This window comes from Triturus cristatus, chromosome 9 (assembly GCF_964204655.1).
Source record: "Triturus cristatus chromosome 9, aTriCri1.1, whole genome shotgun sequence".
In the NCBI taxonomy this organism is placed as follows: Eukaryota; Metazoa; Chordata; class Amphibia; order Caudata; family Salamandridae; genus Triturus; species Triturus cristatus.
Window position 1 is genome coordinate 973,932,108 of NC_140592.1, and position 12,375 is coordinate 973,944,482.

Consider the following 12,375-nt stretch of genomic DNA (forward strand, 5'->3'; position numbering starts at 1 on the left):
CTCCTTCCTGGAAATGGGACTCTAGTGAGAAGCAGATGTTTCTAGCTAAAGTTAAATATAATATGGCAACTTCTTGGTAGGAATGGGAAGGAAAGTCTATCTGATATCAGTAGATCACATGTGTCTAAAAAAGTAAAATCAATATAGTTACCTACAGAAAATATTAGTCATAATGCACATGTTCAAATGTAACATTCTTGAAAGCTAAGTAGTTTAAAGAAGTGCTAACATGCTTAAAGAAAACATGAAGAGGTAATCTAGGTTTATGCCATTGAAAAACTACAAGGATTCTCTTTGATTAAAAAAGAATTGTAATTCAACTTATAATTGACATTTTTCTAGTGATTCAATAAAAAAATCAATTTGCTATGCGTGCTGTAATCGCCTGTCTCCCGGGTAAAACGCCTGACCAGACTGCAATGTAATTGAAAAGGATGCTAAATTTAGAAGTTACGCAAAATATTATCAATGGTTAAGCATTAAAAGTTAAGTCTTGAAAATAAAAGAACAATCGAATGGAAGGTGACAGCCATTAAAATGAAGAACATTTAAAGGGGGGGGGGGCTTAAAAAGTCAATGGATATTATGTTGTCAGTGAGACAATTCTGGTGATTGTTGAATTTTATTTAGATTCCAAATGAACTTAGCAACTGTCTGTTTTTACTTTTGCTTAAATAGATACCAGGCAACCAGCAGAACATGACATCAAATTAAACCAGTTTAAGTTGTTTTTTATTTCCAGCACTCAACGTTCAGAAAAGTAGCTACTAAATAACCGGCAGACTTTTGAGACATTGTTGAATCACAAGTGATGAAATTCAGTTTAAATGTACTCAGTAAGGCAGTTTCAGAAGTGAAGCCCACAAATGGAGAAAACACCATTGGGCATAAAGGCCTGTGGCTGGCTTTTGGCCATCTGTTCCATTTCTAGAGATGATATCTAGTTGGTTGTCGGCACAAAAGTCTGAATGGCTTTGGCTTTAAGATGGTGGAGTGTCTGACAATAAGAACAATTATAAATGATTCAGTGGTCCTTCCTAGAGTTTATAGGTCCTTTGAATGGATCAAACACTGCATCGGAGAAGAATGGGAGATAAACATGGCATTTCAGCCTTGAACAGATATGTGCATCACGTATGCTTCACATCAGTACTAATTTGAAGTTTTTCCCTCGGGATTCATTGCGATTTGGTTTAAACCACTAGTTAGGATCTAAAAAAGGTTATGTCTGAAATGTAAAGTTTGTTAATAACCTAGATTATAAGGTATTAATTGTACATAAAAAAGTATCACAAGTAGCACCAAATGTCATTGAGTTTAACGCCCACAAAGTGCTTATTTAGAATTGCTTAGTTGAGCCAAGCTAGAGATAGTAAATGCAGAAATTCTCTGGCATTGCTACTGGATAATAATTTACAAAAATATTTTTTTCATAGAAGAGCCATAAATATTCAGCAATTTGGCAACCCCTATCAGTACGTCATTAAAGTATGAGACATTCTCAGATTCTGATGCCCCTCCAGAGATATCACTGGTTTCCACAATACTCTGTCATGCCCTAGAACATCTGATCACTCCATTTAAGAATCAGTGGAGTATTAATAGCAGCCCCTATGCCCACCCGATCAAATACCACTTATGGTGTCATTATACTGAATGGGAATCATCACATTGCCTTGATGGGTGCACTCTTCCTGCTTTCTAGCACTATAAACAAGAAGTCCTATTTCCGAAAAAAAATATATATATTTGAGGCGGCTGAGTAAAAACAGTGGGACTTGGACCTGTGGCTTGCAGAGTTCATATGATATGCGGGAAGAACATGGATGTCTGTGCAGGCACATTAATACACTGTGCTGTTTTACTGGCCACATGAATTAGATTCTTTTCGACACTAGATTTATTTTACAACCAGAGTCACCATAGATGCAAACATTGACTTACAAATATTTTGAACACATGTCTACAAACAGACAAACACATGCATACTTCCATAAATGCACATTAATTGCTACAAACAGAGGCACACACACACAGACACAAATATGCACCCACATCTACACACGTGCATTTACAAATACCTAAAAGGAGACACACAAACATACTCAGGTCCACATACATGGACGTGCATGCTGATACTCACACAGAAACACACACAATGACAGTGCATCCATTCAACACACTTGCCTCAGAACACATTTTCTACTTCAATTCATTTTATTTGAGACTCCTCTCTTTAAAGTTGCCTCAATTGTCAACCTATACTAATTTAATTTGAAGTATCAGTCTGTTTAATTTTTTGCGGGTGGATCACCGGGATCAATGATTTCTTTCAGTTTTATACACGTTAATTTTACAAAGCGTTGGCTTGCTACATTAAGTTTCAAAGGCATACTTTCATCTGCCTTTGAATTACAGGTCATTATCAATTAATCCCAACACTCTAGTGTTAGCTTGCAGCCTCCAATGTCTGACAAATAGGAAGGGGTGTAACATTAACCTCAACAGAATTAGGTAAATATGGACTTTGCTTTTTCTTTGACATTAAACACCGCCTGATAACAAGGGTAACAGAGTTTCCTGAAAAGTCAAATGAGGATGGGCTATAACCCCTAATTTCCTATGCAGTCGCTTGCAATGATTAGTAGTGTTACACTAACTTGAAGCCAGAAAACAGACAAAAAGCAAACACACCAACACTGAAGTCGGAATGTGCATTTGACACAGTCTGCAACAAGGAGGAACAATCGTCATTGTGGTGGATGCCATGTGAAAAGCCGTGAACGACAGCTTCACTGTATTCCTGCCGGAGAAGGCAGGTTGATTGCGCACCTTTCCTAGAGCAGCAAACTTTCTCACAAATATATATATATATATATATATATATATATATATATATATATATATATATATATATATATATATATATATATATATATATATATATATATATATATATATATATATATATATATATATATATATATATATATATATATATATATATATATGAGTGCAGACCTCCAATTGTGCAACAATTATTTTATTCTTCAGTCTTTTGCCATGTGGATAGATAGATAGATAGATAGATAGATAGATAGATAGATAGATAGATAGATAGATAGATAGATAGATAGATAGATAGATAGATAGATAGATAGATAGATAGATAGATAGATAGATAGATAGATAGATAGATAGATAGATAGATAGATAGATAGATAGATAGATAGATAGATAGATAGATAGATAGATAGATAGATAGATAGATAGATAGATAGATAGACATGAGAACCTGTTTCCATCTCAGACTGCTATTTTGTTCTTTAAAGGTTTTCAATATCTGGAGGCCTGAAGCGTTGAATGGCGGTCAAACATTTGCCCTATATATGATGTCTACTGTGGGTATGTCATGTGCCCTGACATCAGGACTTTTTAACCCTATGGGACACGAGCCAAGTGGGGCTTCGGTGCCACTTAGGTCATGCTTGGCAGAAGGGTGCAATGGTGCCGTCTGGCTATAACAGACTTCCAAGTGTTAACATTTTAAGCAGTGGAGTCGCAACATGGTAGTCGTGAGCAGTGTGTCACTACTATGACCAGTTTTACAAACCATACACTGAAAGGACACTTAATTTAATTGTACTGCAGCCCTAAAAGTGTAGCACATCTTCCTCACTGTGTGAATACGAAACTAAAAGAATCCCACAATGGACCGATTTACCACAATACGTTACGCGCCACGCCTTAGTCCTTCACACTATTGTTCGTCTAGGAGGTGCATATAATAGCAGGATAGGCTTACAACAACAAAAAAATTGTCATCAATATACTGTATACATTTTACTGCCCTATGAAGAGGGTTCACTGTAGAACTTATCTTCAAATGTGATTTAAAAAATATATAAACCCGGAGTGCGGATATGTGTTGATGTGATGCATAAGTTTTGGTTCTTGTTGAAACGGGTGAATTATTGTACAGATGTTTCTAAGCCAATTATGGTACAGTAATATATAATGTGCTTGTTGTCTCGTTAAAAGAGTGGATTAGGCCCAGCAGAGCATCATGGTGTTTCTGTACTGGCCTCTAGCTGTCAGCAGTCTTTACTGACAGCTACTTAAAGATAGGCCAAGAACCAGATGTGTTTGACTGTCTTTCCTAGAATTCTTTGGGGCCCTCCACGTCACTCGAGCATCACCATTTGCTCCACAGGTAACTGAGGAGAAGTGTTTAAAAATCAGCTTAACCTGAAGCACTTCTAGCATGCCTAAGCACTCAAGATGAGTTTACATAGTGTGAGTATATACTATCAACTTCTCACACTTTGCCAGAAAGGCAGCTAAACTGGAGCACATGGAAAAAGATTGACTGGGATTACATGGTTTTTGTTCATGTTGTGGAGGTGAAACGAAACGCAAGGGTTTGTTACTCCAGGGTTATCTTCATGACTCCGCTCCATAGATCTCAGCCACCCAGTTTACACACAAGCACTTTGATACCGGGGACACCTCGATAAATCTTACCACCGTTGAGCTGGAGTTAGAAGCTGCCTCTGGGAGCTTTGCAATGAACAGTCACTAGTGTCAAGTGGCTCTCGTGACAGAAATCCGGTCTGAATTTGTTATTTCACAGGAGTTTACTTTTGTGATGTGTTGGTCATGAAGGACAGGGCATTTGGTAGCCCAAAATAGTGCATGTATTAAATGCACACATCCATTGTCCGCTAAAAGATGTGTGTGTGGGAGGATCTAGGTGGTGGAATTGTAAGAGCTGTCTGTCTACACAGCATCAGTCCAGCCAACACTAACATTATTATGACTTTTGTGTTTTACGCACCGCTGGTGGCACAACACCCATACAGGGACTTCTGGGGGTGCTATCTAGAATACGAAAGTGACGCACAACTCTCCCCACTGCAGTAGTCTCAGGATACCTTCATACTCCCATCCTACTTTCAGACTTCTGCGATCTGGCACTTACCCAGAAATGCCTGTGCTTGAGGCAAATAGTAAATGAAAACAGTCCAGCTAAAAACAGGACCTGCTTTCCTCGCACAGTGTAAGGTGAAAGTGAGGCGTGCCGAGGGGTGTGCATGAGACACTTTTATAGAGAGACCGTGTGCTGAAGCCGCTTTCTCGGTCTATACTGATACTCTATTGGCGCGTTGTCTAGGGTGTATCTAGCAAAAGTGCAGCAGGTGCAGTGGCACCATGGCACGTGGGTGTTAGGGAGCCAATTTCACCCAGGTGACTGCTGTATTTAGCTTCTCAGCCAGAGGAGGAGTGCACACTTGACCTGCTTGCGCCGGGGCCCGTGGCACCACTGCTGGGCCCCCGCTCTTGTCCCACACTGTGGACCGGACATCTTCCAGAGTACTGTGGGTGCTCCCGACCCTCGGCAGCTGAAGGCAGGGAGGCCGTGGTCTCTCGGTGCAGAGCGGGGGGCAGTGAAGTGGTGTCTGCGTGTGGCTGGCAGGCAGGGGTCACTGATGCGCCGAGTCTGGAGCTGTGTGGTTTGAAACCACAAGCTCGTGAGCGATCCGGGAGGGCTGTGCTCGTGTCTTGTAAGGCAGAACTCGAAAATGGGTCAGAGTGTATTTACGGTTCCAGAGTACCCCACAGCCTAATTTCCACATCAATTCGCTGTCAGGTTTTGCCGAGTCCAGATTTTTCGGATAAACAGCTGTCACGTGATACATTTGGGTGACACTTTAGAACAAACGATCGCTGCAGCTACCAATATCATTGGATTTCAGCTGCAAGTTGAGGACACTTGAAATGGCATTCAGGGGGCATTAAAATTACAACGCCTCGCCCCCACTGTGCTTTTCTACACAACCAGGCAGGTGCTCGGTGCTGCGCATTGTTTAAGAGGAAGAAAATGCACGTCTTGACATTGCATGCACCTATATCTATGATAACCTGGGTACAGTGGTGTGTGCGTGCACGTGTGTGCGTGAGTGAGAGAGAGATACGTTTCGTATGCCACCGTGTGTGTGCTTGTTTTCTGGTGTGTCTGCTTGTTTGTGTATATTTGGGTTAGAATGTGTTTTATGTGAATGTATGCATGTGTGTGCGCGCGTGCATGTTAGCATATGTCTGTAATAATACACCTGGGTATGTTTGCTGATGCGTGTGATTATGTGTCTTTTGCTTTTGTGTCTCTTTCTGCCAATGTAGGTGGTGTAGGTACGGCTGCATGCGTCTATGCGTGGAGCGGATATTTGTTCTGTGCTGTTTGCGTGTCTGTGTGTGCCTCGGTGTGTTTGTGTCTTTGTGCGGGTGTGTGATGCGGTGAGTGCATCAGTCTAAAGGTGGCCATGTCTCTATATGCGTTTATCGTGTTTGTGTCTGTTTTATACCATATGAAGAACGTGTGTGTGCTTTTATGTGGATGGAAGTGCCCAAGTTTCTCTCTGCTTGTTGTGCTCGTGTCTGTGTTCCGTTTCCGCGCCTGTTGATTTCTGTGGACCCATAAAATGTCCTCCTGGCGCCCAGCGCGGCCTCCTTTCAGGGTGCATTGACGGCGGCCTGGTGAACTATCGCCGTCCTCCTCTGCCCAGCACAGCCACGGATGTGTCCTCTGCCACCGCCTCATTGCCGACCTGACCCTCGGCAGTCAGGGCCCGCGAGCTTCGGCTGGGGGCTCCGTGCCTGCAGCTTCAGCGCCCCTATCTACGCAGGAAGCATGCCACAGGCGAAGGAGGTGAAACCTTGCTTTTATAGTGAGAAGTTTGCACCCTCAGTCTTGGTGCCGGAGTGTAGTGAGGTGTGGGGGGGGGGGGGGGGGGAGGCACGCACAGGCACCCCAGAACGCCACCTACCAGACCCAAATCTGGGAGGAAATCACCCCGAAGCGGCATGGCGGTCCAAGGGTTAAGCAGCTTGGCTAATCCTTCAGGACAAGACTGTGTCGGTGAATCCTTGAGACCCAAGGAGTACGCTGCCTCCTCTCTACGCTCCCCCCCTCCCCCCAGCCATACACTCCTATACCCAGGGCAGTCTCCACAGTATTGGTCCCTGCTGTCAAATGTGACATGCAGAAGACAGCCGAGCACTTCCCCCCACCCCACCACCACTGCCACAACAGAGTCCTATAGGACACACATTTGCATTTATCAATGCAGACCAGTTGTTGGTCACTGGGGTGTGAAGGGGGCACGGGGTCAAACGCACTAATAGGCCGGCGCGTGCCAGAGGTGCAGCAAAGGCCCCATAAACCCCAAGCCGATCGAGGAAAAATCCTTGTGATCTAAAGTTTTGTCGGGAAAAAAAGATATAATTGGGGTGCAGCGGATCCCTCGTATTCCAAGGGCCTCAGTATCACTGCACCTGCTGGTGCCTGCACCCCCTTCTCGATGCTGGTCATGGATTGCACCTCGGTACACTGGACCCTTCAGGGACACCTATCCCGCATCAAGGCGATGGTAGGGGGTATTTATCCATCCAGATGGAACCTGACCGGGATGACTGCTAAAATGTGCACCTTGCTCCCCACCCGGGGACCCAATGCCGGATTACAGAAGAGATGCGCGTTCAGTGCTCCTTTCAAGGGACTCCTAATACGGGATTATAGCTGGTGATGTCCTCTGCCCCCAGTTCTGGATCCCTATTCATAATCACTGCGCATATACGTGCCTTGCTTCCAAACGTTGGGTCCTTATCCAGGATTCTAGGCAGGATCTCTGCCCTGCTACCTACCCCGTGTTCCATTCCCGGTCTACAGACAGGGTATGTGACCTCCCACACACCTTGTATATTCTGTCCTAGATTACAAGGGAATATGACAGAAACCCCTATCCCAGAATATGGAAAGGATTATTTCACTGCTGCCCTTTGCTGGCCCTTATCCAGGGGTGTGCAATCACTGCTCGGCTCTGTGGCTCCCTATACCGGCTGCAGCGCGGGTGTGTGCCCTGCTCTCCACAGAGTCCCAGTCCAGGATAACAGCGCACCTGCGTGACCTGCTCCCCCCACAGAGACTCAATCCATTATTACAGAGCATGTATGCGTCTTGTTTCCCACCTTAAATCCCTTATAGGAGCTCTGCCCTGCTACCTGCCCCACGTGACCTGCTGTCCACCTTGTACGCCCTGTTCCGGATTACCCGGGTATATGGTCACTAATCCACTTCCATGAGCCCTATCCCGGATTACAGCAAGGATATTATCACTTCTGCCCTCCGGCGGCCGCCATTCAGGATTACAGGAGGTGTACACTCAAACTCCGCTCCGTGGGGCCCCTATACCGGCTACAGCGCGGATGTGCGCCCTGCTCCCAACACAGTGTCCCAGTCCATGATTACAGCGCATCAGTGTGCCCTGCTCGCAACACAGAGTGCCAATCCATAATTACAGCGCGGATATGTACCCTGCTCCCAACACAGAGTCCCTGTCCATAATTACAGCGTGGATGTATGCCCTGCCCCCAACACAGAGTCCCTGTCCATAATTACAGCGCGGATGTGTGCCCGTTTCTCTCATTTAATGGCTATCCGAGATTACAGGCAAAGCCCGGCCCGCTCTGCTTCCCTAAACCGGATTACAGCGGGGGCATTTGAATTGATCACTTCACCGGAGCACCCTCCCAGGTCCTCGTCCTGGAATACAGGAAGGAAAGGTGTTCTGCTCCGAATTCCGCATTACAGCGGGGACATGTTCACTGTTCGTTATATCGACCGCCCCCCTCCACCTTTGCCCCCCCCCCCCCCAAGAGATTATAGTGAGGATATGTGCCCTGCTCTCTAACCCGTTTCCCCGCATTACATGTGTTCACTGTTCCCCACCTCAGAGTCCCTCACGTGCAGCGTCCTTGAAAAGGGGGAGCGGGGGCTGTGACCAGCAGATGGTCCGGCTGTAAATGACATGTAATCCCTCAGGCTGCACTGCAGACCGGGCGAGCCGGCCCCTCCGCTGACAGCTCACCGGATCTTCTCCCGGGACCTGAGAGGTGCCGTGGTGTAATCATTCATGGGGCGGGGTCCGCCGCTGGGATTTAATGCCTTATTCTTAATGCCAATACACCCCCCCTTCCACCGCCTCACCGCGTGCTTGCTAGAGCGAAGTTTGGGATTTGCATACATTGAAAAAGCAGCAGCCGGAGCTAATAACAGGCTGCCAGCAGATTTGTGGCAGATTAAATCACATTTAAAGAGCAGAAAGTGAATTCTGACGCCTCGAATGCAATTTATAAAGGACGTTTATAATATTGTCGATGGATATTAGGAGGTGTAGTTGACGCCTCTTAAGACCTAATGGCGCGCTTTATTCTCTCGCCGCCTGCGCTCGTGGCCGGGTGGAGCCTCGCTGGGGAATATTCCAAAATAAAGCTTCTGTGGGTGGTGGAGGGTGAGGCGAGAGATGAGGAAACGGGTGGGGGAGCTGTTAAGGAGGAGGGTGCAGCGAGCGGGGGAAGAAAAAAAACTGAGGGGATGAAGAGAGAACGTCAGAGAGCAGTTGAAAGAGAGAGAGAAGTGTAGGGGGGCTGGGAGAGGGACAGAGACTTAGAGTGATGTGGCCAGGCAGATATACATTGAGAGACAGACAGGGGTGTAATGCAGGTCCTTGCGTCGCAGAACGGCCCTCACCCCTTCAGAGGGACCCCATTCAGCCCAAGACCAAAGCATGTACGTAAGATGTGGGAAACTCGGGAACCTTTTTAACATCCTGCGAGGGAGCGCGTCAATTCGTGTTGCGCCACTGTGGAGAGAGGTGCGCAGGGCTCCGAGGGTGACGGGAGAGACACTGCGTGATAGATGTGGCGTCCGCCTGTGTCGTCACGTACCCGCTAAGGCCACCACCATGCACCTATCTGACATACCGACTGATCTTCTGTGATGCCCACTCATGTATGCATTTTAAACAAAATAGCTACTCCCCTCCGCTCAGGGAAACCCCATAAAACAATCTTACTGATCGACCTAGCCTCCACCTCATCCTATCACGCTATCTGCTTGGCGCCGTTGCTTACCCCCTCGCATTCAATACTCCCCTTCCCTCCCCCACCCCCCCACCCCCACTCACAAGGCCCCCCACCCCTACGCCCCAGGGGTTGATATGCCCTTTGAAGGTTTACTAGCACAGCCCTATACACGGGTGAAGGTAGGTTTGTGCAGTGCACACTGGTAACTGGAGAGGGCTGTCACAGCTGCCTTTAGAAACGCTGCCACACAGCTGTATTTTTAGCAAAACCGGTTTCAGACAGAGAATAGCTTAATCAGCCTTGGGCAGTAACCGAATTAAAGTTCATGTCAGCCATTAAAGCTATCACTGCAACTTCAGAAACATTTAGGGTGCTACTGTCTGGGAGACTCTCCCTGGGAGAGGCTTCCGGCGAATTTAGAACAGTGACACCGATTCAGTGCGTTCAAATCAATGAAAGAGATTTGTTGATTTCTAGACATTCAAATACGCCTATTGGGTTTCAGCGAAATAATTCGCCCTTTCAGCGGGTTTTATCCAGTGAGGCAGATTCAGTGAGATACGAGGAGGCATACCGGTGTTCTTGCAGCGGAAAAGGCGTCTGCGTATATTGCAGTGAAATTCTGTTAGTCAGTTCCGGGCACTGAGGAAGACTTAGTGACACTGAGTCACTGGGGCTGATAAGTGACATTCTGACAGTGAACATTGAGATTCAAGCCCACCTTACACCCAGTGAGATTCAAAGAGCCGAATCGCGCAGGTTTACACCCTTAGCTCAAATCGGCGGCTACATTTACAGAGTTTCGGAAGGGGATAGTCTCGGTTTTGGGCAGTGAGCAGGCTCGCTGAGTCACAGGCGTGAAGGAGACTCGGTTTATGTCAGTTAAATAAAGAGTCACTAGGTGCGAAGCGAAGCAGTGTCATGCGCGGTGGCAGTGAGTTTCCACAGGGAGTAATTTTAGGGAAGTAGCGCCCGATGGTTTCCCGCACACAGGGCTACCCACTGGACTGGAGACAGTGACATGCTTGGCGAGTCTTCCCTGGTGAAAAGGCTCGGTGAGCCCGTGAGCTGTAGTAGACAGTGAATGGTGCTGCCTGGTTTCCAGGCACACAGGAAACTGCCCGGGGTGTGAGGCAAGCTGTCCACAACAGAGTTTTTTCTTCTTCTATGAATTCAGAACTATTCCCTGGGTTGGGTGCAGTGACCGGCTCAGTGAGCTAGTGAACACGCCCATCGAGATTTAGGCAGGCAAATACAGGCGTTTGGTTTCAGCTTTATACAACATGTTTTTATTACTGTTATATATGTTTGCAGTTCTATTTAGCATGAACTTGGTCCAAGAGACACCAAATTACTTTAGGCAAGCATAAAGTATCCCATTTTTAAGACATGAGAAGATGAAGTGATTGGCACAGCATCACAGGGTGAACCGGCGCCGGTCCTTTTCCCAGTTTTTAAAGTCGGCAGCTATGGCCATTGGGCCCCATCCCTCCCCAAAACAGTCCATGGTTTGGAGAATGAACAGCCTAGGTGATCCTAGAGCAATGAAACAGGTTCGTTTAGCTCTAGGCGCTGTGCACGCAAGAGTTGTCCATATAAACACGTACCTGTAGGGATCTGGAGTCCTTGTTTGCAGCGCAGATCACAACACAATCCTCGCTCTTATCTTCCAACAAAAATCAAAAACGAATAAATATCATGTATCTCCGAGTCTGGTAACGGACCAGCGCCTCGAGGTTCCCAGTGCACAGATCCAGGCGCTATGAAGCGCGGGGCGGGCTCACCGCTCTCCGGGCTGCCCGTCCTCCCGCGAGCCCTGCAGGCTGAAGCTGCCTAAGCCGCTGGCTCCCCAGCCCGGCGAGCCCTTCCACTCCTCCTCTTCCTCCTCCGCCGCCGCCTTCCTCCTCTCCCCTGCTCCTCCTGGCAGCCGGCAGCAGGCAAGGCATCATGCTCACCCCCTGCGCCTCCCTCTGCGGTCCGCCCAGGGCTCTGGCATCCCACCGCGGCTCTCCGGTCTCCCTCTGCCCCCCCTCCCGGGGGACGGTGCTGGTGAGCGCGGGGTGGCCTCGGGCTCCCAGGGACTGTCCCGGCGGCAGCAGCAGCTCTTGCCTCCTCGTCCTCCTGTGGTCGGCTGAGGAATGAGAGCGCTGTGTATCAGCAACCTGGGCAGACTGTGGGCTGTCTCACTCCCCGCCCCTGTCTCTCCGGCTCCCGCGCCTCATTCACTCTGATCTTCACACGATCCGACTGCTGCCTGCTAATGTGAGTTATGCCTGCGCCGCTCCCTCCCCCTGCCTGACGCCCCGGGAAGATGTTTAGAGAAACGATTTCACGTGATGGGCACCTCTTTCTCTACCCCTCTCTTTCAGTCTCCTTTCTTTCCCTCTTTCCACACCTGTCTTTCTCCCTCTTGTTTTTAATTTGTATTTATTTCTCTCTTGCCACACGAACCAG

At 47.3% G+C, this 12,375-nt stretch overlaps 1 protein-coding gene across 1 annotated transcript in view; it reads right to left on the bottom strand.

The window, feature by feature from the left end:
* Nucleotides 1-12,061, bottom strand: part of FLRT2 (fibronectin leucine rich transmembrane protein 2) — a 165,322-nt gene extending 153,261 nt beyond the window's left edge. The window contains exon 1 of the mRNA XM_085626589.1: nucleotides 11,529-12,061. The gene's annotated coding sequence lies outside the window, so the exon portion shown is untranslated. The remainder of the gene's footprint in view (nucleotides 1-11,528) is intronic.
* Between the last annotated feature and the right edge of the window lie 314 nt (nucleotides 12,062-12,375).